This window comes from Budorcas taxicolor, chromosome 15 (assembly GCF_023091745.1).
Source record: "Budorcas taxicolor isolate Tak-1 chromosome 15, Takin1.1, whole genome shotgun sequence".
Classification (NCBI taxonomy): Eukaryota; Metazoa; Chordata; class Mammalia; order Artiodactyla; family Bovidae; genus Budorcas; species Budorcas taxicolor.
The window spans coordinates 152,205-178,269 of NC_068924.1; the positions used below are offsets into that span (position 1 = coordinate 152,205).

A 26,065-nucleotide genomic window follows, 5' to 3' on the forward strand; every position below is an offset into this window, starting at 1 on the left:
GTTTTCAACTATTATCTCCTCAAGTATTTTCTCATGGTCTTTCTTTTTGTTTTCTTCTTCTGTGACTCCTATGATTCAAATGTTGGAGCATTTAATATTGTCCTGGAAGTCTCTGAGATTGTCCTCATTTCTTTTAATTCCTTTTTCTTTTTTCCTCTCAGCTTTATTTATTTCTACCATTCTATCTTCTATTTCACTAATCCTATCTTCTGCCTGAGTTATTCTACTATTTGTTGCCTCCAGAGTGTTTTTGATCTTATTTATTGCATTATTCACTCTATATCAACTATTTTTTATTTCTTCTAGGTCCTTGTTAAACCTTTCTTGCATCTTCTCAATCCTTGTCTCCAGGCTATTTATCCGTGATTCTGGTTTTATTTCAAGATTTTGGATCATTTTCACTATCATTATTCAGAATTGTTTATCAGGTAGATTCCCGATCTATTCCTCTTTTGTTTGGTTTCATGGGCATTTATCCTGTTACTTTACTTGCTGGGTATTCCCCTGTTTCTTCATCTTGTTTTTATTGCTGCGTTTGGGGTGGCCTTTCTGTATTCTAGCAGTTTGTGGAGTTCTCTTTATTGTGGAGTTTCCTCGCTGTGGGTGGGTTCTGTCAATGGCTTGTCAAAGTTTCTTGATTAGGCATGGTTGTGTTGGTGTGCTGGTGGGTAGAGGTGGATTTCTTCTCTCTGGAATGAAATGAAGTGTCCAATAATGAGTTATGAGATGTCAATGGCTTTGAAGTAACTTTGGGCAGCCTGTATATTGAAGCTCAGGGCTGTGTTCCTGTGTTGCTGGAGAATTTGTGTGGTATGTCTTGCTCTGGAACTTGTTGGCCCTTGGGTGGTGCTTGGTTTCAGTGTAGGTATGGAAGCATTTGATGAGCTCCTATCGATTAATGTTCCCTGCAGTCAGGAGTTCTTTGATGTTCTCAGGATTTGGGCTTAAGCCTCCTGCTTCTGGTTTTCAGTCTTATTTTTACAGTTGTCTCAAGACTTCTTGGTTTATACAGCACTGCTGATAAAACATCTAGGTTAAAGATGAAAAGTTTCTCCACAATGAGGGACACCCAGAGAGGTTCACAGAATTACATGGAGAAGAGTGATGGGGGAGTTAGAGGTGATCCAAATGAGGTGAGGTGGAATCAAAAGAGGAGAGAGAAAGCTAGCCAGTAATCACTTCCTTATGTGCACTCCACAGTCTGGACTGCTCAGGGATGTTCATGGAGTTATACAGAGAAGAAAAGAGGGAGGAAGGAGACAGAGGTGGCCAGAAGGATAAAAGGGGGTAATGAAAAGCAGAGAGACAGATCCAGCCAGTAATCTGTTCCCTAAGTGTTCTTCACTGTCTGGAACATACAGAGATTCACAGAGTTGGGAAGAGAGGAGAAGGGGGAGGGAGGAGACAGAGGTGACCTGGTGGAGAAAAAGGAGAGTGCAAAGGAGGAGAGAGCAGTCAAGCCAGTAATCTCGCTCCCAAGAAAAAATGGGTACTGAAGACTGGGTTTTTAAAGGTACAAAATTGATAACAAATACCAAAAAGCAAAGATTAAAAATCTAGAGTAGAGGTTGGATTTTCAAATATACAATATTAAAGAAAAGAGAAGAAAACAAACAAAAAAAGTCACAAAAATTATTTTTTAAAATATATATATATATGTACATATATGCATATATATATATATATATATATATATATATATATATATAAAGTTTGCTTTAAAAATAGGGTCTTTTTTTATAATAGTAGGATATAAAAATGAAAATTAAAGGAGTAATAGAGGACTTCAAAATGTTAAAAAGTTTTAAAAAAAAGGAAAAAAAAGAATGATCATAACAAGAGTAAAAATATATCTAGGACTTTCTCTGGTGTTGTTGTGAGCAGTGTGGGGTCAGTTCATTTTTGGATAGTTCCTTGGTCTGGTTTATATTTTTCAACATCTATAGGCCACTTCCTAGGTAGTAGGTACTAACTACAGGGTTTTAATCTCTTGCACCTGTCACTTCCAAGGCAGTTCCATCTGTTTTAGCTTCTTCTGTTTGCTGGTCTCTTCAGTGTCTGATTTCCTCTCTGACATAAGGAGGGCGGTGGTGGACACTTTTTTTTAGGCTCAGTTGTTCAGTTGCACTGTGGGGAGGGAGGGATGCTGCAAACAAATAACTCTGGCATGTGCTCGCACTGTGTCAGCTACACTGGGCCTTCCCTCACTCACAGCACTTGTGCCCTTCCTCACAGCACGTGTGCCTTCCCTGCCCAAATAACTCAGGCTCTAGGTTGCTCCGCCGGGAACCGTCAGAGGCCGACCTTGGGCTGCGTGCACATCCCAGGTCTAAGCCTCTCAGGTTCAGGCACTCGGGTAGTCCTCAGAGGTGCAGACTCAATTGGGCTTGCATTTTGTGTCCTTCCCAGGTCCAAGCAGCTCAGGTGATGAGGTGTTTGGCGAGCATGGTTGCTGCGACTTATCGCCTCTCCCATCCATGCTGCTCATTTTTCTGTGTGTACAACCGGCACACCTTCTCAGGCAGATGATTACTGTCCAGAACCCCAAGAAATTTCAGTTAGCAATGAAGCCTGCTTGCAGTTTGGTAGATAATGTCTCTCTGGGGCTGTGATTGCCCCCTTCCAGCTCTGGCTGCCTGTCACTGGAGGGGGATGGTCTGCAGCCTGCTAATTCTGTTCAGTACTTTGTTCTGTGTGTGGTCCTGGTGGTGTCTTAGTTTAGAGTTTTTCTCGTGGTAGCTATCCCACAGTCTGGTTTGCTAGTCCAAGTTAGTTCGCTCTGATTACCCTCGGGGCATTCAGGCTGGATCCTTACTCTAAGCAATGCAGCCCATGCCTCCCTCTCCAGCCCCCACTTGCTAGTGGCAGGTGCAGGCATCTGTGTTGCTTTTCCACTGGGGGAGTAACTGTTGGGCTCATAATATGTGGGTTTTAATTACTTATTTATTTTTCTCCCCTGTTACGTTGCCCACTCTGCTTCCAAGGCTCGCTACAGACTTGGCAGTGAGAGTGTTTCCTGGTGTTTGGAAACTTCTCTCTTTTTTAGACTCCCTTCCCAGGATGGAGCTCCATCCCTAACTCTTTTGTCTCTTTTTTTATCTTTTACATTTTTTCCTACCTCTTTTCAAAGACAATGGGCTGCTTTCTGGGTGCCTGATGTCCTCTGCTTGCATTCAGGCATTGTTTTGTGGAATTTACTCAGTGTTTAAATGTTCTCTTGATGAATTTGTGGGGGAGAAAGTGGTCTCCGCATCCTGTTCCTCTGCCATCTTAGGACCGCTATTGCAGCTCTTTAAAAACAGAAAGAAAAGAGACAGAGTAAAAGTAAAAAAGACCAATTGTCATTATTTCCCTGAGTACTCAAAACTATTTCCTTCCCTTTAAAGCGTCATCAGAAAGTATCAGAAAACATTGACTCTCTTTAAAAATAGGTAAATGAAAGGTAAAATTCCTATGCTACTTTATTGTGACTTCTAAAATCCAAAAATACAATTATCTTCTTTTTTCTTTAATGGAAGGTCTTTGGGGAAGGGTCATGAGTTAATGGATTATTAAAATGCTTAATATTCCCTTTCAGTGTGATAGCTATTGGAGCTTTGTATCCTTCATTTCTCCCTTTTGTCTTTCTTTTTGTCCTTTTTCTATGAACAGATTATCATGGCACCCTAGAATCTATTAGGAAGACCAGGTTCTTGAAAAAGTTGTGCTTTTACCTATGTGACCTTAAGCACATCAGTTTTCCACTCTATTTGCTAGTTCCTTCATCTGACAAGGCACTCAGCTCCTTCACCTCTAAGGTAGTTTATATATATAATATTCTTGTAACTAGACAAATATATGTATACATGTGTGTTGACCCTCAGCAATCAGTAGCTAACTCTTCAGAGAAACTGTGACAGAAAAAAATCCACTTAAGCCATTCTTTCTAGTGTGAGACTGACAGTTATGCACTGCAACCTGGCTTCTAATATTTTGGAGTCCAATCCCACAGCAGCTTCCCTTGCCATCACCCATAGCATACTAATAGTAGCTCCTGCCAAAAGCTTTACAAGGGTGCTAATGACTCCCTAAACAATGTGTTTCTTCAGTTCAGTTCAGTTCAGTCGCTCAGTTGTGTCTGACTCTTTGTGACCCCATGAACCACAGCACGCCTGGCCTCCCTGTCATCACCAACACCCAGAATTTACTCGAACTCACATCTATTGAGTCAGTGATGCCATCCAACCACCTCATCCTCTGTCATCCTCTTCTCCTCCTGCCTTCAATCTTTCCCAGCATCAGGGTCTTTTCAAATGAGTCAGTTCTTTGCATCAGGTGGCCAAAATATTAAAGTTTCAGCTTCAGCCTCAGTCCTTCCAATGAATACCTTGGGAAAGTGTATGTTCTTGAAGCCATTTGAGAAGCCAGGTGAGAGGTGAGGAGGGTGATGTTTAGGCATCAGTGGAGTAGATCACACCTCATAGGTTATTTACAATATTTCTGTCATCCATCTTCAATATCATGTTAGGTTGGTCTGATATTCTGATTTCAAATCCCAAATCCTTGCTTAGTGTTCCTGTATCAGTACAGTTAGCCATAACAAACTTAAAGTTTCGTTGTCCTTGGTCTCATGCTCTCAGAATCCATTCCTATAGATATTCTAGAGACTCTTGCCAACCTTGATTGATGATATCCTGAAATTCTTAGCAGGTCAGATTTTGCATTTCACTGTCTGGGCTATGTGAATTTTGAAGTTTCACACTAAACACAGAGGAAAGGGAGGATGATGGGGTTGGGTGAAAGGGAGGTTTGTTTCTGCATATGTTCAATCCTCCCAGGTACAGTTAATAATGAGAAAATTCTGTGAAAGTTCTTATTCCCTAGATAAAGGGAGAAATTATTGGTTTTTGAAATGAGACTGAAGGATTTGAGATGAAAAATTCTCACATTTTTACTTCTCTGCCCAAATGCCCCTACCCTATGCCTCAGAACCTCACTCCCTTCTGGTCATATTCTTATCTTTCCTTAAATACAAAACAAGTTTATTTGGGAAGGTAACTCTGCACTGCTATAATGTGGCCATAGCATCTGTCCTCAAATGTAGTTTCCCAAGGACCAGAGGAAGTGAGAGACTCCATCAAAGATATAGTTTAAGCTTGCTGCCACCTGTTTTATCAATTGGATAGTCTCAGGTTTAAACTGAAGCAGAAGCCAGCACCCCCCATGGTGTTTATAATCTCCATCTGCATGCTTCTCTGCTACAGGAAACAATCCCTCAGTGCTTTGTTTCCGCCTAGCTTTCATTCCGTGATGCCACTGGTGATCATTAAGTAAGTCTGATACTACTGCAGGGGCTTCTCAGGTGGTGCTAGTGGTAAAGAACACAGCTTCCAGCGCAGGAGACATAAGAGACATGGGTTCGATCCCTGGGTCAGGAAGAGCCCTTGGAGAAAGGCACGGCAAACCACTCCAAGATGCTATATGTTACTACTGTGCCATTTCCCACCAGGATGAGTTTATGTCTAATCTTCAAATATGTGAACAATTCAATTATATTTGAATGCTTATCTCCTGAGACTGCTCTAATATTAATATCAGTTATGAACCTGGCAGGTAGCGGAAGGCCATACAAATGGGTTAATTTGGTGAGGGTTTAATAACGGTATTAATACAAAGGATGTCTAAGGCTTGCAGAATTTCCAGATTAGTGTAATTAATCTAGAACTAATAACTTCTGAACTGAATAACTTCTGAGAGCTGTTACCTCCTCTGTTCCTGGAGGAATCAATATAAGAAAAGAAAGAGGTTATTAGCAATGGAGGGGAAGCTTTGAAATGGGCCATCCAGCAAGATCTATGATTTAAGTCCAGGGATGAAGCCAGCTATGACATTTTTGCAAGAAAGGAGGCTGGGAAAAAAAAAAAAAACACTCTGACCCTACTCTCTTCCCTTCTAGTCACAATCACTGGCTAAACACACTAAGTATGAAGATAACAAATGTGCCTACTGATGCAGTTAGTATAGCTGAGCAACCTGGAGCAGAGATGAGATTAAAAGGATAGAACATGGATTTGAAAGAACAGAGGAAAGGTATTCAACATGTGACAAAGGCAGCAATGGAGACAAAAACATGGAGAGCAGACTTGTGGATAGAAGGCATGGAAGGAGACCATGGAACAAATGGAAAGAGTAGCACGGGAACACATACATTACCATATGTAAAACAGATAGTTAGTGGGAATGTGCTGTATGACTCAGGGAGCTCAAACTGGGGCTCTGTGACAAACCTAGAGATGTGGGATGGGGTGGGAAGTGGAAGGGAGGTTCAGGAGAGAGAGACAGATATATAGGTCTGATACTATATCAGACCTATGGCTGATTCATGTTGATGTATGGCAGAAACCAACACAATACTGAAAGAAACTCTCCCTCAATTAAAAATAAATAAATTATAATGTTTAAAAATAATGTTAGTGAACATTTGATTTTAATATCCACATGATTTTAATAACATATGTGTATACATATATATGGAGAAGGCAATGGCACCCCACTCCAGTATTCTTGCCTGGAAAATCCCATGGATAGAGGAGCCTGGTAGGCTGCAGTCCATGGGGTCACAAAGAGTCGGACATGACTGAGCGACTTCACTTTCACTTTTCACTTTCATGCACTGGAGAAGGAAATGACAACCCACTCCAGTGTTCTTGCTTGGAGAATCCCAGGGTTGGCAGAGCTTGGTTGACTATCATCTATGGGATCGCACAGAGTCAGACATGACTGAAGTGACTTAGCAGTATACATATATATATATATATATATATATATATATATATATATATATATATGCATGTTCTGAACATATGTATATATGGTATGCATATGTATACACATAAGTTTAATTTGGATTCTGCATAACTAAAGAAAAATGAGATTGAAAATTCTCACTAGGAAAACTTAGTCTCAAAAAAGAAAAAAAATTCTGCATCTTCAGTTCAGTCACTCGGTCATGTCCAATTCTTTGTGACTCCATCGACGGCAGCACATCAGGCTTCTGTATCCATCAGTAACTCCTGGAGCTTGCTCAAACTCGATGTAAAACTCATAGAGTTGGTGATACCATCCAACCATCTCATCCTCTGTCGTCACCTTCTCCATCTTACTAATTCCCAATTTTTCAAAACACAGTTTTATTTAATTGCCATCTAATCCTAAGGGTTTGCAGGAATCTACAATCCTGCGGGGTGTAGAAACTGATTTAAATAATTCTAAGACACAGTCTAGTCTTTCCCATTCTGTTGTTTTCCTCAGTTTCTCTGCATTTATCACCGAGGAAGGCTTTCTTATCTCTCCTTGCTATTCTTTGGAACTCTGCATTCAAATGGCCATATCTTTCCTTTTCTCTTTTGCTTTTAGCTTCTCTTCTTTTTTCAGCTTTTTGTGAGGACTCGTCAGACAACCATTTTGCTTTTTTGCATTTCTTATTCTTGGGGATGATCTTGATGACTGCCTCCTGGACAATGTCATGAACCTCCATCCATACTTCTTCAGGAACTCTGTCTATCAGGTCTAATCCCTTGAATCTATTTTGCACTTCCCCTGTATAATCATAAGGAGTTTGATTTAGGTCATACCTGAATGGTCTAGTTGTTTTCCCTACTTTCTTCAATTTAAGTCTGAATCTGGCAGTAAGGAGTTCATGATCTGGGTTACAGTCAGCTACTGGCCTTTTTTTTATTTCTGTATAGAGCTTCTCCCTCTTTGGCTGCAAAGAATATAATCAATCTGATTTTGATATTGATCATCTGGTTATTTCCATATGTAGAGTCTTCTCTTGTGTTGTTGGAAGAGGGTGTTTGCTATGACCAGTGTGTTCTCTTGGCAAAACTCTACTAGCCTTTGCCCTGCTTCATTCTGTACTCCAAGGCTAAATTTGCTTTTTACTCTAGGTATTTCTTGACTTCCTACTTCTGTGTTCCACTCCTCTAAAATGAAAAGGATATCTTTTTGAGTTGTTAGTTCTAGAACATCTTCTAGGTCTTCATAGAATTGTTTAACTTCAGCTTCTTGAGCATTATTAGTCAGGGCATAGACTTGGATTACTGTGATATTGAATGGTTTGCCTTAGAAACAAACAGAGATTATTCTGTCATTTTTTAGATTGAATCCAAGTACTGCATTTCAGGCTCTTTTGTTGACTATGATGGCTACTCCATTTCTTCTAAGGGGTTCTTGCCCACAGTAGTACATATAATGGTCATCTCAGTTAAATTCCTCAATTCCAGTCCATTTTAGTTTGCTGATTCCTAAAATGTCGATGTTCACTCTTGTCATCTCTTATTTGACCACTTCCAATTTGCCTTGATTCATGGACCTAGCATTTCATCTACATCAGTTTAATATTTTGCCAAATATATGACCCTATATTAAATTAATGTAGAATACATCAATTTTATAAAGACATAAATTTACAATGATATTTTCTATGTACTCATTTAGAGCTTTTGAATAAGTGTGGTAGAATTACTTGCTAAAAATAAAAGTGTATAAAATCTTTAGTTAACTTCCAAAAAATTTAGCCATTCCAAATATTTTCCCCACAGAATGAAGTCTGTGCACAGAGATTCAAAATCAAATTTTATTTAAAAAAATCAAATTCTTTTTTCTCTCTAAGACTTTCCAAAGATAATCAGACAGATAAATGTTATGGAAAATATAGTATCACTAAGAAGCATAATAAGTTTCTCATAATGGCTCAGTGGTAAAAAAAAAAAATCCATCTGCAGTTTAGGAGATGTGGGTCCAATGCCTGAGTGAAGAACATCCCCTGAAGAAAAAAAATGGCAAACCACTCTAACGTTCTTGTCTGGAGAAACCCAAGGACAGAGGAGCCTGGTGAGCTACAGTTCCCGGAGTTGCAAGAGTTCAGCATGACTAAGCATCGAAACCACAACTACAAAATGAAGCATCCTACAGTATCTTAAAACATCAAACAAACTAATATCGCAGGTTTAAAATAGTTTAATCACAAAAAGGGAGTATTAAAAAACAATATGGTTTAACCAGTGTTTCTTATTTTACGTATAACATGCTGCATTTACCTGAAATATAGTAATGTTTACAAACACATAAATAAGCCAATAACTTAGAAAACACAATGAGAACATTCTGGAAAAAAAAAAATGATCACCTTCATCTCTGAGGTTTTATGGTCTTTGTTGCATTCCAGAAGGCCTCTTGATGTCTTTGTTTCTCAGTCTATAGATGAGAGGGTTGAACAGTGGGTTGATCACAATGTAGAACAGGGCAGCCATTTTGTCTCTCTTCAGGGAGTAGGTGGAACTTGGCCTTGAATATGTGAAGAGCAATGATCCATAGAAGAGCATGATCGAGACCAGGTGTGAAGCACAGGTGGAAAAAACCTTGCGCCTTCCTGAAGGTGCGTGGATTCTCAGAATAGCCAGAAAGATGTGGAAATAGGAAATAATGATGACAAGAATGCTCGAGAGGACCATGAAACCCACAAGACCCAGGAGGACCTCCTCATAGACCTTGGTGTCTGTACATGACATCTTCACCAGTGGTGGTGCATCACAGAAATGGTCAATGATATGTTTCGCCATAGAAACTCAGGTGAAAAGTGTTGGCAGTATGGGCGATGGCATCCAAGAACCCTCCTATACAGGAGCCAGCAACAAGTCTGGTACAAACTTGAATAAAGTGGCGGGTTACAGATTGCCATGTGGCGGTCATATGCCATGACTGCTAGGAGAAAGCACTCAGTATAGGTAGGCTACAACACAAGAAAAGAATAGTTGGGCTCCACATTCAGCCAAGGAAAAGCACTTATCTTCTGAGATACAAGTGCATTCTAGGAGTGTACACAAAGGTGTACCAGAAATCCAAGAAAGAGAGATTGCCAATGAAAAAATACATAGATGTGTGCAGGTGGGAATCAATATGAATTAAGATAACCAGGGTCATGTTACCTGACAAGATTACCAAATAGACAGTCAGAAATACTCCAAATAGTATTAGTTGCCACTGGAGGTCTGTTGAGAAACCCAGTAAGATGAATTCAGTCAGGATGGTATGATTTCCAGTTTCCATGTCCACTAGGAGAAAGCTTGATAAGATAATGAGAAAAAAATGCTGATTTTTCTTTTGGAATAAAGAAATAGAAGTATCAATTAACAACTGAAAGGAGGCATATTAATTCCTTACAATGTTGGTAAAATACTGTATCTTCAGTCTGTCACTTGGGAAGACCACAAGAATTGGATAAAATAACTGATTTTAGAATTAGGGCCTTCACTTGCTATTTGCTTAATGGAGGGTGAGTATCTGAGTCTTATCAAATGAATGAATAAAATGATGACATTGACAGGTTGTCTGATTGAGTTAAGCAGATATACAGGAAAATATCAGCCAAATGTCTAGTACATGATGAGTGGTGAAAAATGTTGAGTATTCTGCATGTATTATTGAGAATCTATATGTCTAGCATGGTGCTGATAGTTCAACAAATATCAGTACACTGTACTGCTCTTGTCACTACTAGTGCAAACAGAAATACACACACACACACATACACACACACATTTCATTTTGTTTGGACAGTGTCCTAAATCCTATACTTAACCCACTTAATACTTTCCACAGTTATTAAGATATTATTATAATCCTCATGTAGTTTAAGAAATGTTTCCAAGGACCTATAACTGATCAAAAGCAGAGATAGTATTTGAACCTAGAATTTTCTGTACCAAGACCTCATGTTCTCAACTGTTAAGCCTTGACCTCTCTAATAAGTAAATATGTTTTTCTCTTCTTCTTTGAGCTAAGGCAATCCTATAATTCTTTGACAACTTGAATTTCTTTACCTTCAAAGTGAGTTTTTATTCTGCACTTTCTCTAGTTGATGTGAGATTTATATACATAGTTACAGCATATTTGGATTCAGTAGTGTTGAATATTACAAAGAACCAACTTTTTGGTGTCAAACCTCCATTGAAAACTTATGAATCCTTCCAGATTTATATCTTGAACTTCCAGAGCTCTCAGAGATTGAACTTGCATCTCTTACATCTCCTGCATTGACAGGCAGATTCTTAACCACTAGCTCCATCTGTGAAGCCCCCATAGAGGCAGTGAAAGAAAGCTAAAACTAAGAGAACTGTGATTTACTTTAATATTAAAATATTAATCTTTGAGGCAAACCAGAGACAATTCTATACCTAGAATGCAAATCCAAAATTTCTACCTCAAGATATATTGGTTCCACTTGTTACTTAGTGAAGTAGTTAATCTTTCAATGACTTGTTATCCTAACGTTTCCAGTGTAGCTGAGGGTTCAGAGAGGATGTGACTTGACTGATGACATGATGGTAAAATCACCTTTGGAGTCCTGAGGCCATTTCTTTTTTTTTTTTTTTTTCAGCATATAATGGATTTCTTCTCATTCATACCCAAAGCACAGATACTTTAGTCTTATATCCTAGGTTCTGTAAACTTGTGTTAACTTAAATTTTTATAATCCTCCCTCTTACCATTTGTCTTCATCTATTAGAACTTCAACAAATGTATATTAGTTACATGATTGATTCCCATACATCCTAGGAGCTTCACAGTTATAGTGTCATTGTTATTCAGTTGTACAATACAGCTTTCTAGATATACTCAAACTTAATAGAATTATCTTGGGTGGAGATTCTGGTTATTATATTCAGTTCAGTCACTCTGTCATGTCTGACTCTTTGCGACCCCATGGACTGCAGTATGCCAGGCCTTCCTGGGCATCACCAACTCCCGGAGTTTACTCAAACTCATGTTTATAGAGTCAGTGATGCCATCCAACCATCTCATCCTCTGTCATCCCCTTCTCCTGTCTTCAATCTTCCCCAGCATCATGGTCTTTTCAAATGAGTCAGTTCTTCAACATACGGTGGTCAAAGTACTGGAATTTCAGCTTCAGCATCAGTCCTTCCAATGAATATTCAGGACTGATTTCCTCTAAGATGGACTGGTTGGATTTCCTTGCAGTCCAAGGGACTCTCAAGAGTCTTCTCCAACACCACAATTCAAAAGCATCGATTCTTCAGTGCTCAGCTTTCTTTATATTGATAATGCATAAAAGGATGCATTATAGGTTCTTCCCTTGAAGTCCAGTGGCTAAGACTCCACTCTCTCAATGTCAGAGGCCCAGGTTCAATCCCTGTTCAGGCATCTAGATCCCACGTGCTGCAACTAAGAGTTAGCATGCTGCAACTAATAGATCCTGCATGCTACCATGAACATCAAAGATGTATCGCAATGAAACTGAGACTTGATGCAGCCAAAAAATAAATAAATAAATAAATATTAAGAGAAGAAAAAGTAACGCAACACAAAAAATAAATGAATAAAAAGGCTATAGACACCATCTCAATAATTACTATAAATTTTCTCTGCTACATTCTCACTTGACTAAAGAATAAAAAATATCTGATACTTATTAAGCACATATAAAAAATTTTTATCAAAGTACAGTTCATTTACAATGTTGTTTCAGATGTATAGTAAAGAAAATTCATTATATATATATACACACACATATATATCCACTCTTTCTTAGATTCCTTTCCCATAAGCCATTGCATAGTATTGACTAGGTTTCCTGTATATGCATGTTCTTATTATTTATAGATTTTATGTGTAGGATGGTGTGCATGCATGCTCAGTCCTGTCCAGTTCTTTGTGACCCTATGAACTGTAGCCCACCAGACTCCTCTGCCCATGGAATTTTCCAGCAAGAATACTGGAGTGGGTTGAAATTTCCTCCTTCAGGGGATCTTCCATATCCAGGGTTCAAACCCAAGTCTCTTACATCTCCTGCATTAGCACCAGGGTTCTTTTCCACTAGCACCACCTGGGAAGTGCCTAGATTCATCCATGTGGTTGCAAATGCTATTATTTTATTATTTTTATGATTGAATAATATTCTACATATACCACCATAAACATAATATTCACTTTTAATATAATATAATTTGGGGAACAAAACTAAAATATCTGCACAGACCAATTACTACTCTTCTATGACTGCCCTCTATAGAGGAATACAACTGAAAAAAAAAAAAAAATGTTCTGGTCTATGCCAAAAGTTTTCCCAGAAGAATAGATATTTATATGACCCTGTAAAATGAATCCAATTGTGGCTCCTTGTCAAGGGTAATGTTAAGAGACTAGAGGATTTTCATGATCAGATCCTTAACATGAGAGTCTGGTGAGCTAAGAAACTACGAATGGTTAACTGAAGAAAGGGATGGAGAGAGGAATCAGGAATGAGTTGTAAGAGTTATCCATTCACTAAGCTTATTGGAAGCCATATTGGGAATCTGGCTCTTGAAACCAACACAAATGGGAACACTGCCATCATGAGTATTGGAGAAGGAAATGACAATCCACTCCAGTGTTCTTGCCTGGAGAATCCCAGGGGCGGGGGAGCCTGATGGGCTGTTGTCTCTGGGGTCGCACAGAGTCAGACATGACTGAAGTGACTTAGCAGCAGCAGAAGCAGCAGCCATCATGAGGAAGTAACATGGTCAGATTTATATTTTCAAGGTTAATTTTGAATGCAAATCAGAGAATGGACTGAAAGAGATGAAAAGTTCGCTCTAAATAGAAATTTCTCTGAAATCCTTAGTTCTTTATTCCCTGCTGAGTCTACCCTCCGATAAATGTAGGAAAGAAGCATTAAGAAGTCTTGGGAAAATTACTACAGCTTGTATAAACTGGGAACTTATGGTAACAAACAAACTCAAAGACTCCGTTTCAATTCCTTTCCTAACCAGGAATGTGTATTTATATAACAATCAAACCCCCAAAGACTAGGAAAGTCTTAAAGACAAGATCCTTTCAAATTATTAGTTAACAGTGGAAGCATCCTTTCTATATTTTTACACAAGAAGCTACAAAATCTTGGCGAGAGTGAATAAATAAATTTCGTGGAAATTTTAGAACATTCTATTAAAAGACCAAGTCAATTATTCATCATTCTGAGTTCACAGAGTAATCATATTATATGCTGTGTGTGTGTGTGCAGTGTGCTAAGTCACTTCAGTCTGACTCTTTGTGATGCTATGGACTGTAGCTCACCAAACTAACTCTCTAATGGGCTTCCCTGATGGTTCAGATGGTAAAGAACTCACCTACAATGCAAGAGACCCGGGATCAGTCTCTAAGGTAAATTAACCACAAACCAATGATCTATGTGATTAATATTTTTAATGATTTTTCTTTTTAAACTGATTTCATGAAATCAAGAGTAGATTCTCTTATTCTACCCTTTGATCTAGAATTATGTTGTGGTTTGTGTTGACAAATAGTTTGCCACACTGGAAGCACCGTGTAGATATTAAGCATGGATCTCAATAAACACTGGGCTTTCCTAGTGGCTCAGACAGTAAAGCATCTTCATGCTATGCAGGAGACACGGGTTTGATCCCTAGGTCAGGAAGAACCCTTGAAGAAGGGAACGATACCCAATCCATCATTCTTGACTGAAGAGTTCCATGGACAGAGGAGCCTGGCAGGCTACAGTCCATGGGTTCACAAAGAGTTAGACATAACTGAGCAACTAACACACATACAAGAAACATTACTGCTTCTCTTCTCACTTTTAACATTCTGACACCACCATATAAATAAGCCTTAATTAGATTGCTGAAAGATGAGACATCTGGTTATATTCTCTTTTGGACCTCCTTTCTCACAGTAAGCTGGACACCAGTCATATGAGTGAGTCCATTCTTCCTCACCTAGCCCTCGCTAACATAGCAGCTGAGCACAAACACATCGGCATGCCTACCTGGGAACAGACAGGGCTGGCATAGTCAGCCTTGCATAGCTGCACAGTTGGAATGGCACCTGAGTTCAACTCTTGATTGGATCCCTTGGTGGGTCTGTAATTATGAGCAAGTCTTTTAACAACCTCCAACCCACACTTTTTCATGTTTAAGAAATGAGAAAAATATCAGTGATATGTACATAAAAATGTCACCAGAAAATATCATAAAGTAATAGTGATTTTCATTCTGAGAAAAATGAGTGATGCCTGACTAATCTTTTAAATCTGACCTCAAGAAAAAAAAATGTGACTAAGTTTCCACAAGGAAGCCATTTAAGCCAGAATAGTGGTGTCCCGAATAATCTTTCTAAAACCCAGAAAACTAATATGTGTATATATATATATACCTATAAATTTATCTTTATATATTTATTTTTTGCTTATTCACTTGCACTCAACAAAGGATTGGCAGGCTTTGAAATGCACATTTTAGTGCCTTGAATTGATAGGGGCAGAGCATGATGCTAATCACCTATGTCTGTGTCTATGTGTTTGTTTTTCCTTTTTGTTTCTTTCTTATTGAGGTAGAGTTAATTTACTAAAGTGTGTTAGTTTCAGGTGTATAGCACAGTGATTCAGTTATCTTTCTTCCTATATTTTAAGGTTATTATAAGATATAATTTCCTATTTTGTACAGTGAAACTTTTTGGTTACCTATTAAGACTATAGGATCAATAAACAAACATGTGTGCTTTTAAGAATGCCAGTGGAACACAAATTCACCCCATGAAAAATTAGTTGATCCTTTACCAGCATTCAGTTCCTAAGATACCATTTATTAACATCCTTTACTGTACAAAAAAGATCTTCACAATCCAAATAGTCATGATGATGTGATCACTAATCTAGAGCCAGACATCTTGGAATGTGAAGTCTAGTGGGCCTTAGAAAGCATCACTATGAACAAAGCTAGTGGAGGTGATGGAATTCCAGGGGAGCTGTTTCAAATCCTGAAAGATGATGCTGTGAAAGTGCTGCACTCAATATGCCAGCAAATTTGGAAAACTCAGCAGTGGCCACAGGACTGGAAAAGGTCAGTTTTCATCCCAATCCCAAAGAAAGTCAATGCCAAAGAATGCTCAAACTACCGCACAATTGCACTCATCTCACATGCTGGTAAAGTAATGCTCAAAATTCTCCAAGCCAGGCTTCAGCAACATGTGAACCATGAACTCCCTAACGATCAAGCTGGTTTTAGAAAAGGCAGAGGAACCAGAGATTAAACTGCCAACATCTGCTGGATCATGGAAAAAGCAAGAGAGTTCCAGAAAAAAACATCTATTTCTGCTTTATTGACTATGCCAAAGTCTTTGACTGTGTGGATCACAATAAACTGTGGAAAATTCTGAAAGAGATGGGAATACCAGACCACTTTACCTGCCTCTTGAGAAATCTGTATGCAGGTCAGGAAGCAACAGTTACAACTGGAAATGGAACAACAGACTGGTTCCAAATAGCAAAAGGAGTACGTCAAGGCTGTATATTGTCACCCTGCTTATTTAACCTATGTGCAGAGTATATCATGAGAAACGCTGGACTGGAAGAAACACAAGCTGAAATCAAGATTGATGGGAGAAATATCAATCACCTCAGATATGCAGATGACACCACCTTTAAGGCAGAAAGTGAAGAGGAGCTAAAAAGCCTCTTGATGAAAGTGAAAGAGGAGAGCAAAAAAGTTGTCTTAAAGATCAACATTCAGAAAACAAAGATCGTGGCATCCAGTCCCATCACTCCATGGGAAATAGATGGGGAACCAGTGGAAACAGTGTCAAACTTTATTTTGGGGGGCTCCAAAATCACTGCAGATGGTGATTGCAGCCATGAAATTAAAAGACACTTACTCCTTGGAAGAAAAGTTATGACCAACCTGGATAGTATATTCAAAAGCAGAGACATGAAGTGTTACATCTGAATGCCATGATCTTAGTTTTCTGAATGTTGAGCTTTAAGCCAACTTTCTTACTGTCCTTTTTCACTTTCTTTTTTTTTTAATTTTTATTTTACTTTATTTTACTTTACAATACTGTATTGGTTTTGCCATACGTTGACATGAATCCACCACGAGTGTACATGAGTTCCCTAACATGAACCCCCTCCCACCTCCCACCCCATATCATCTCTCTGGATCATCCCCGTACACCAGCCCCAAGCATCCTGTATCCTGCATCGAACATAGACTGTTGATTCGATTCTTACATGATAGTATACATGTGTCAAAGCCATTCTCGCAAATCATCCCACTGTCTCCCTCTCCTTCAGAGTCCTAAAAGAAAGTGAAAGAGGACAGTAAGAAAGTTGGCTTAAAGCTCAACATTCAGAAAACTAAGACCATGACATCCAGACTTATTACTTCATGGGAAATACATGGGGTAACAGTGGAAACAGTGGCTGACTTTATCTTTTTAGGCTCTAAAATCACTGCAGATGGTGACTGTAGACATGAAATTGAAAGACACTTCTTGGAAGGAAAGTTATGACCAACCTAGACAACATATTCAAAAGCAGAGACATTACTTTGCCAACAAAGGTCCACTAGTCAAGGTTATGGTTTTTCCAGTGGTCATGTATGGATGTGAGAGTCAGACTATAAAAAAAGCTGAGCACTGAAGAATTGATGCTTTTGAACTGTGGTGTTGGAGAACACTCTTGAGAGTCCCTTAGACAGCAAGGAGACCCAAACAGTCCATCCTAAATGATGTGAATATTCATTAGAAAGGCTGATGTTGAAGCTGAAACGCCAATACTTTGGTCACCTGCTGTGAAGAGCTGACTCATTGGAAAAGATCCTGATGCTGGAAAACATTTAGTGCAGGACGAGAAGGGGAAAACAGAGGATGAGATGGTTGGATAGCATCACTGACTCAATGGGCATGAGTTTGGGTAAACTCCAGGAGTTGGTGATGGACAGAGAGGCCTGGCATGCTGCAGTTCATGGGGTCACAAAGAGTCGGAAACAACTGAGTGACTGAGCTGAACTGAATTTATTTAAATTTTAAAAGTTTCATTTGGTGCATAGCTTGCTTGTGTAAATTACTTTTTCTTAAAAGCATAGTCATGTAGTATTCTTTATTTTTTTTTAATTTTTATTTTTACTTTATTTTACTTTACAATACTGTATTGGTTTTGCCATACATTGGCATGAATCCACCATGGGTGTACATGCGTAGTAGACTAGAAATAAATTCTAAGAGCCCATGTCATAGAATATTATTGCACTATTAAAGATATTTCAAATCTTAAAAAAAAAAAAACATAGTCATTTCCAAAATAAAATAAAATAAAAATAAAACAAAATCAGAGAAATTACGTTGCCCACTAAGGTCGGTCTAGTGAAGGCCATGGTTTTTCCTTTGGTCATGTATGGATGTGAGCATCGGACTGTGAAGAAGGCTGAGCGCTGAAGAATTGATGCTATTGAACTATGGTGTTAGAGAAGACTCTTGAGAGTCCCTTGGACTGCAAGGAGATCCAACCAGTCCATTCTGAAGATCAGCCTTGGGATTTCTTTGGAAGAAATGATGCTAAAGCTGAAGCTGCAGTACTTTGGCCACCTCATGCGAAGAGTTGACTCATTGGAAAAGACCCTGATGCCAGAAGGAATTGGAAGCAAGAGGAGAAGGGGACGACCAAGGATGAGATGACTGGATGGCATCACGGACTCGATGGACGTGAGTCTGAGTGAACTCTGGGAGATGGTGATGGACAGAGATGCCTGGTGTGCTGCGATTCATGGGGTCGCAAAGAGTCGGACATGACTGAGCAATGAACTGAACTGAACTGATAGAATCTATCATAAAGATAAGAGTAGAAAGGTTGTCTACAACATCATGTGTAAGAACAGATTAGTGTTAGTCCGCAGTCATGTCTGACTCTTTTGTGACCCCATGGACAGTAGCCCAACAGGTTCCTCTGTTCATGGAATTCTCCAGGCAAAAATACTGGAATGTGTTGCCATTCCCTTCTCCAGAAGAGCAGATTAACAATCCTTACATATGCATGTAGTTATGGATACATGGACCATTCTCACCATCTGGATTACAGAGAAAGATGTGATGCACCACAGAAGAGCACTGTTCTCTTCACTTTAAGATTCTCACATTCTTGTTTCCCTAAATATCAATCTTGTGAGCTTGCTTATTATAATTATGAATTCCTCCTTCTTTACCTGAGTTGGATTAAATTTTGGGACTCGTGGATCTCTTTGAGAACACATTAAAAGGACTATTATCTTCTTTCCAGCATCCAAAATTTCCTGTGATTGAACAAACAAAAACTGGAGCAGACTGTGGCTCAGACCATGAAGCCCTTACTGCCAAATTCAGACTTAAACTGAAGAAAGTAGGGGCAACCACTAGACCATTCAGGTATGACCTAAAACAAATCCCTTACACTTATACAGTTCACTTCAGTTCAGTCGCTCAGTCATATCTGACTCTTTGCGACACCATAAATCGCAGCACGCCAGGCCTCCCTGTCCATCACCGTCTCCTGGAGTTCACTCAGACTCACGTCCATCAAGTACGTGATTTCATCCAGCCATTTGATCCTGGGTCGTCCCCTTCTCCTCCTGCTCCCAATCCCTCCCAGTATCAGGGTCTTTTCCAATGAGTCAACTCTTCGCATGAGGTGGCCAAAGTACTGGAGTTTCAGCTTTAGCATCATTCCTTCCAAAGAAATCCCAGGGTTGATTTCCTTCAGAATGGACTGGTAGGCTCTCCTTGCAGTCCAAGGGACTCTCAAGAGTCTTCTCCAACACCACAGTTCAAACACATCAATTCTTCGGCGCTCAGCCTTCTTCACAGTCCAACTCTCACATCCATACATGACCACAGGAAAAACCATAGCCTTGACTAGACCGATCTTAGTGGGCAAAGTAATGTCTCTGCTTTTGAATATGCTATCTAGGTTGGTCATAACTTTTCTTCTAAGGAGTAAGCGTCTTTTAATTTCATGGCTGCAGTCACCATCTTCAGTGATTCTGGAGCTCAATAAAAATAAAATCTGACACTGTTTCCACTGTTTCCCCATCTATTTCCCATGAAGTGAAGGGACAGGATGCCATGATCTTCATTTTCTAAATGTTGAGTTCTAAGCCAACTTTTTTGTTCTCCTCTTTCACTTTCATCAAGAGGCTTTTTAGTTCCTCTTCCCTTTCTGCCATAAGGGTGGTGTCATCTGCCTATCTGAGGTGATTGATATTTCTCCCGTCAATCTTGATTCCAGCTTGTGTTTCTTCCAGTCCAGCGTTTCTCATGATGTACTCTGCATATAAGTTAAATAAGCAGGGTGACAATATACAGCCTTGACGTACTCCTTTTTCTATTTGGAACCAGTCTGTTGTTCCATGTCCAGTTCTATCTGTTGCTTCCTGACCTGCATACAGATTTCTCAAGAGACAGGTAAAGTGGTCTGGTATTCCCATCTCATTCAGAATTTTCCACAGTTTATTGTGATCCACACAGTCAAAGGCTTTGGCATAGTCAATAAACCAGAAATAGATGTTTTATCTGGAGCTCTCTTGTTTTTTCCATGATTCAGTGGATGTTGGCAATTTGATCTCTGGTTCCTCTGCCTTTTCTAAAACCAGCTTGATCATTAGGGAGTTCACAGTTCATGTATTGCTGAAGCCTGGCTTGCAGAATTTTGAGCACTACTTTACTAGCATGTGAGATGAGTGCAATTGAGTGGTAGTTTGAACATTCTTTGGCATTGCCTTTCTTTGGAATTGGAATGAAAACTGACCTTTTCCAGTCCTGTGGCCATTGCTGAGTTTTCCAAATTTGCTGGCATATTGAGTGCAGCACTTTCACAGCATCATCTTTTAGGATTTGAAACAGCTCAATTGATATCCCATCACCTCCACTAGCTTTGTTCATAGTGATGCTTTCTAAGACCCACTTGAGTTCACATTCAAAGATGCCTGGTTCTAGATTAGTGATCACATCATCATGCCTATCTGGGTCATGAAGATCTTTTTTGTACAGTTTTTCTGTGTATTCTTGCCACCTCTTCTTAATATCTTAGCTTCTTGTAGGTCTATACCATTTCTGTCCTTCATCGAGCCCATCTTTGCATGAAATTTTCCCTTGGTATCTCTAATTTTCTTGAAGAGATCTCTAGTCTTTTGCTTCTCTTCTTTTCTCAACTATTTGTAAGACCTCCCCAGACAGTCATTTTGCTTTTTTGCATTTCTTTTCCATGGGTATGGTCTTGATTCCTGTCTCCTGCACAATGTCACGAACTTCATTCCATACTTCATCAGACACTCTATCTATCAGATCTAAGCCCTTAAATCTATTTCTCACTTCCGTAGAAGTGACAAATAGATTCAAGGGCTTAGATCTGATAGACAGAGTACCTGAACAACTATGGACAGAGGTTTGTGACATTGTATAGGAGGCAGTGATCAAGACAATCTGCAAGAAAAAAAAATGCAAAAAGACAAAATGGTGGTCTGAAGAGGCCTTACAAATAGTTGAGAAAAGGAGAAGCAAAAGGCAAAAGAGTAAAGGAAATATATTCCCATTTGAACGCAGAGTTCCAAAGAATAGCAAGGAGAGATAGAAAGCCTTTCTCAGTGACCAGTGCAAAGAAATAGAGGAAAACACTAGAATGGGAAAAGCTAGAGATCTCTTCAAGACAATCAGAGATACCAAGGGGATATTTCATGCAATGATGGCCACATAAAGGACAGAAATGTTATGGACCTAACAGAAGCAGAAGATATTAAGAAGAGGTTGCAAGAATACACAGAACTGTACAAAAAAGATCTTCATTATCCAAATAATCACAGTGGTGTGATAACTCACCTAGAGCCAGACATCCTGAAATGTGAAGTGAAGTGGGCCTTAGGATGCTAGTAGAGGTGATGAAATTTCAGTTGAGCTATTTCGAATCCTGAAAGATGATGCTGTGAAAGTTTTGCACTCAATATGCCAGCAATTTGGAAAACTCAGCAGTGGCCACAGGACTGTAAAAGGTCAGTTTTTATTCCAATCCCTCAGAAAGGCAATATCAAAGAAAGTTCAAACTACTGCACAATTGCACTCATCTCACAATGCTATGAAAGTAATGCTCAAAATTCTCCAAGACACGCTTCAGCAATACGTGAACTGTGAACTTCCAGATGTTCAAGCTGGATTTAGAAAAGGAAGAGGAACCAGAGATCAAAATGCCAACATCCACTCAATCATCAAAAAGCAAGAGAGTTCCAGAAAAACATCTATTTCTGCTTTATTGACTATGCCAAATCCTTTGATTGTGTGGATCACAATGAACTGTGAGAAATTCTGAAAGAGATGGGAATATCAGACCAACTCACCTGCCTCCTCAGAAATCTGTATGCAGGTCAAGAAAGTAACAGTTAGAAATGAAATTAAAAAAAAAAAAAAAGACTGGTTTCAAACTGGGAAAGGAGTATTTCAAGGCTGTATATTGTTGCTCTGCTTATTTAACTAATATGCAGAGTATATCATGTGAAATGCTGGGATGGATGAAGAACAAGCTGCAATCAAGATTGCTGGGAGAAATATCAATAACCTCAGATATGCAGATGACACCACCCTTATGACAGAAAGAGAAGAACTAAAGAGTCTCTTAATGAAAGTGAAAGAGGAGAGTTAGAAAGTTGGCTTAGAACTCAACTTTCAGAAAATTGAAATAATGGCATCTGTTCCCATCCCTTCATGGCAAATAGATGGGGAAACAATGGAATCAGTGAGAGACTATTTTCGAGGGCTCCAAATTTACTTCAGATAGTGACTGAAGCCATGAAATTAAAAGACACTTGATCCTTTGAAGAAAAGCTATGACCAATCTGGATAGCATGCTAAAAAGCAGAGACATTACTTTGCTAAAAAAAAAAAAAAAAGTCCATAGAGTCAAAGCTATGGTTTTTTCCAGTAGTCGTATATAGATGTGAGAATTGGGCTACAAAGAAAGCTGAGCACTGAAGAATTTTTGCCTTTGAACTATGGTGTTGGTGAAGAATAGTGAGAGTCCCTTAGACTGCAAGGAGATCCAACCAGTCCATCCTAAAGGAAATCAGTCTTGAATATGCATTGGAAGGACTGATGTTGAAGCGGAAACTCCAATACTTTGGCTACTTTATGTGAAAACTGACTCATTTGAAAAGATCTTGATGCTGGGCTAGATTGAAGATGGGAAGAAAAGGGGAAGACAGAGGATGAGATGGTTGATGGCATCACCAGCTTTATGGACATGAGTTTGAGCAAGCTTCAGGAGTTGGTGATGGACAGGGAAACCTAGAATGCTGCAATCCATGGAGTCTCAAAGAATCAGACACACTGAGAGACTGAATTAAACTGAAACAGTCAAAAGTTTTGAGAGATGACAAATCCCTAGATATCTATTTATCGATTCAGTAGTTATGATTCTTACGTTAAAAACTCAACCCCTAAAAGAAGCCTAAGTTTCTTTGCAATGTTAGTATTCTATAATTATGAGATGAGTGATAAATACTTTGAGCTTCACATGTTCACAGCTGAATCCCTAGCCCTCATTCCCCCAAACAGAGTGATCTGCTCATTTCTCTTATTATTAGTAAATGCTACTCAAGCCACACATTTAGAATCAACCTACCCTCCTTCTCTCCTGCCTCTTCTTCAAACTTCCAAAGAATCCTCATGTCCCTGCCTTCAAAACATGCCCTGAATCTGAGCCCTTCTCATCACCTTCACTGGTAGCATCTTGGTCAAACTACTAACATTTTTTGCCAAAAATATTTCAAAATCCTTCAAATTGGTCTACACATTTGTTCCCCTATAGTTTATTTTCAATGTATCAGTTGGTATTGTTATTTACAAAAATAAGAAAGGAATTCATGTAACTCTTGTTCTTAAAAAAAAGAAAAGAAAAGAAACCTACAAATTTATTTTAAGTTAAAGTCTGTGTAGTGTCCCTAATATCCTTCACAAGCAGGCCTTCCCATTACCTACAGATCCTTACCTTCTAAGACTCACTCCTCCTTTATTTCTGTTTCAACCTCATAGACTTTCTCAATGTTTCTTAAGAATAACAGCCCTGGCTCAGCATCAGATACATTGAATCTATCTGTTCCCCACTGTGAACACTATTCTCCAGATATCTGCAAGACTCACACTCTCATCTTCTTTAAGTTTCTATCAAATAACACTTTCTGGCATTTCTGCCCATTCTCATCAATCTGTTTTAAATTTTATATCCCATTCCCACCAAAAACCCCCATCCTTCTTATTCTGCTCAGATCCTACTCTTTTTCCCCAGACATAGATTCTGAGGCTGGGAAAGATTGAAAGCCAAAAGGAGAAGGGGACAGCAGAGGTTGAAAGGGCTAGATAGCATCATTGACTCAATGGACATGGATTTGAGGAAACTATCAAAGATAGTGGAGGACATGGAAGTCTGAAGTGCTGCAGTCCATGGGGTCACTTACAGTCAGAGTCAACTAGTGACTGGACAACAACTGCAATCCTCCTCTTTTGCTTAAGTTTATTGTCTGTCTTTCTTCACGAGAATGTAACAACACTGATCAGAAAGACTTTTCTGTTTTGTTTACTGCTGTATTCCAAAGTATAGAACAGTTCTTGGCATCTAATTGGCACTTAATAAATAGTTCTAAAATTAATTAATGAGTAGTTACCTTTTTAATTTGAAGATGTCTACTTTCTAACCTTGCTCAAACTCCCCAGGGCACATTTTCCCTCAAGTGGTCAGTATATTATGTCACTAATGGAAAGAAAGAGTAACTAAAGAGAAGATTCATAACCACTAAAATATTTTCTGAATTTGAGATAAATTGGAACTAACGAGTGAATAAAATAAGCAATAAAGAAAATGTCAGAGCCAGTCCTGTTGAGTCTCCCATATAGAAGGACTTCTCAAGTCGTGTGATCCCTGAAACAGTTCTGTCCCTTTCTCCCTTCACTGAAGCACTTAAAATTCGAAGGAAGAATGTATTCTTATAACACCAGAAAATGAGGACTAAGAAGGAAAATATCACACACTAGCCGTTTGAACAGAACAGCATTATTAGAACCACTAGAGTCAAAAAAACATGTCTTTTGTTGTCCTCTTATTTTCTCTACTGTGTACATGAATATATGATGACCCAGCATTGCTACCAGACTGAATTAGAACTCTAAATGAGGGTTACATATAACATGAATGCAACTCAAGTTAGAAGACTCTGTGTGTGTGTGTGTGTGTGTGTGTGGCATAAGAATGAGCCTTTGAGAGCCAGACCAGACTCTATCTGAGGTCATAGAAAAGCCAGACCACTGAGTTGACCCTGACCCTAGTTGCTTACCCTTGATTAGGAAGGACACTCTTGGAAGTGACATCCTTTGCCCTCTCCTCTGATGTTTTAGGGAGCTTTGTTAGATATAAGTGTTTCCTCAACAGTCCTTTGGGATCTCTTCTACAGAGAAGCCCAGAAATATGTGCCTCCCTCTGCAAAGACACAATTAGAGCTCATTTGGAGCTGGGGATAACATATTAATTAGAATATGATGAGATGAGGAGTATTTCATTAAAAGCCCACTCTCAAAATGAGTATGTCAAACGCAATCATACCTGTGTGTGATTGTGTGTGTAGGCTTCCCAGGTGGCACTAGTGGTAAAGAACCCACCTGCCAATGCAGGAGACTTAAGAGATGTGGTCTCAGTCTCTGGGTTGGGAAGATTCCCTGGAGAGGGGCATGGCAACCCACAGTATTCTTGCCTGGAACATTGCATGGACAGAGGAGCCTGGCAGGCTACTGTCCATAGGGCTGCAGAATTGGATATGACTGAAGTGACTTAGCACACCCAGCATGTGTGTGATAATCAAAAGTCAAAATTGTACTAATTGGACTTTTCTAGTTCATATTGTTTTGTGATTCATAGTGCTTTTTCCCTCTGCTGTGTTCCGCTATCTGTCCAGGATACACTTCCTTGTCTCATTTATCAGGAAACATTATCCATTCTTGGTGCCATGGCTTGAATCACAACCCTCTAAAATTCATATATTGAAGATGTAACCTCCAATAATTTCGAATGTGACTCTATTTGGAGATAGAGCTTTTATGAAGGAAATCCAGTTAAAATAAGATGGTTAGAATGAACCTTAATGCAATCTGACAGATATGTTTATAAAAATTAAAAAAAAAGTGGAAACAGGAAAAGAGATACTAGGGATGCTTTTGCACACACACACAC

General features: G+C 39.1%; 1 pseudogene; it reads right to left on the reverse strand.

The window, feature by feature from the left end:
• Positions 1–9,171: 9,171 nt before the first annotated feature.
• Positions 9,172–10,089, reverse strand: LOC128060922 (olfactory receptor 9G4-like; annotated as a pseudogene).
• Positions 10,090–26,065: the final 15,976 nt, after the last annotated feature.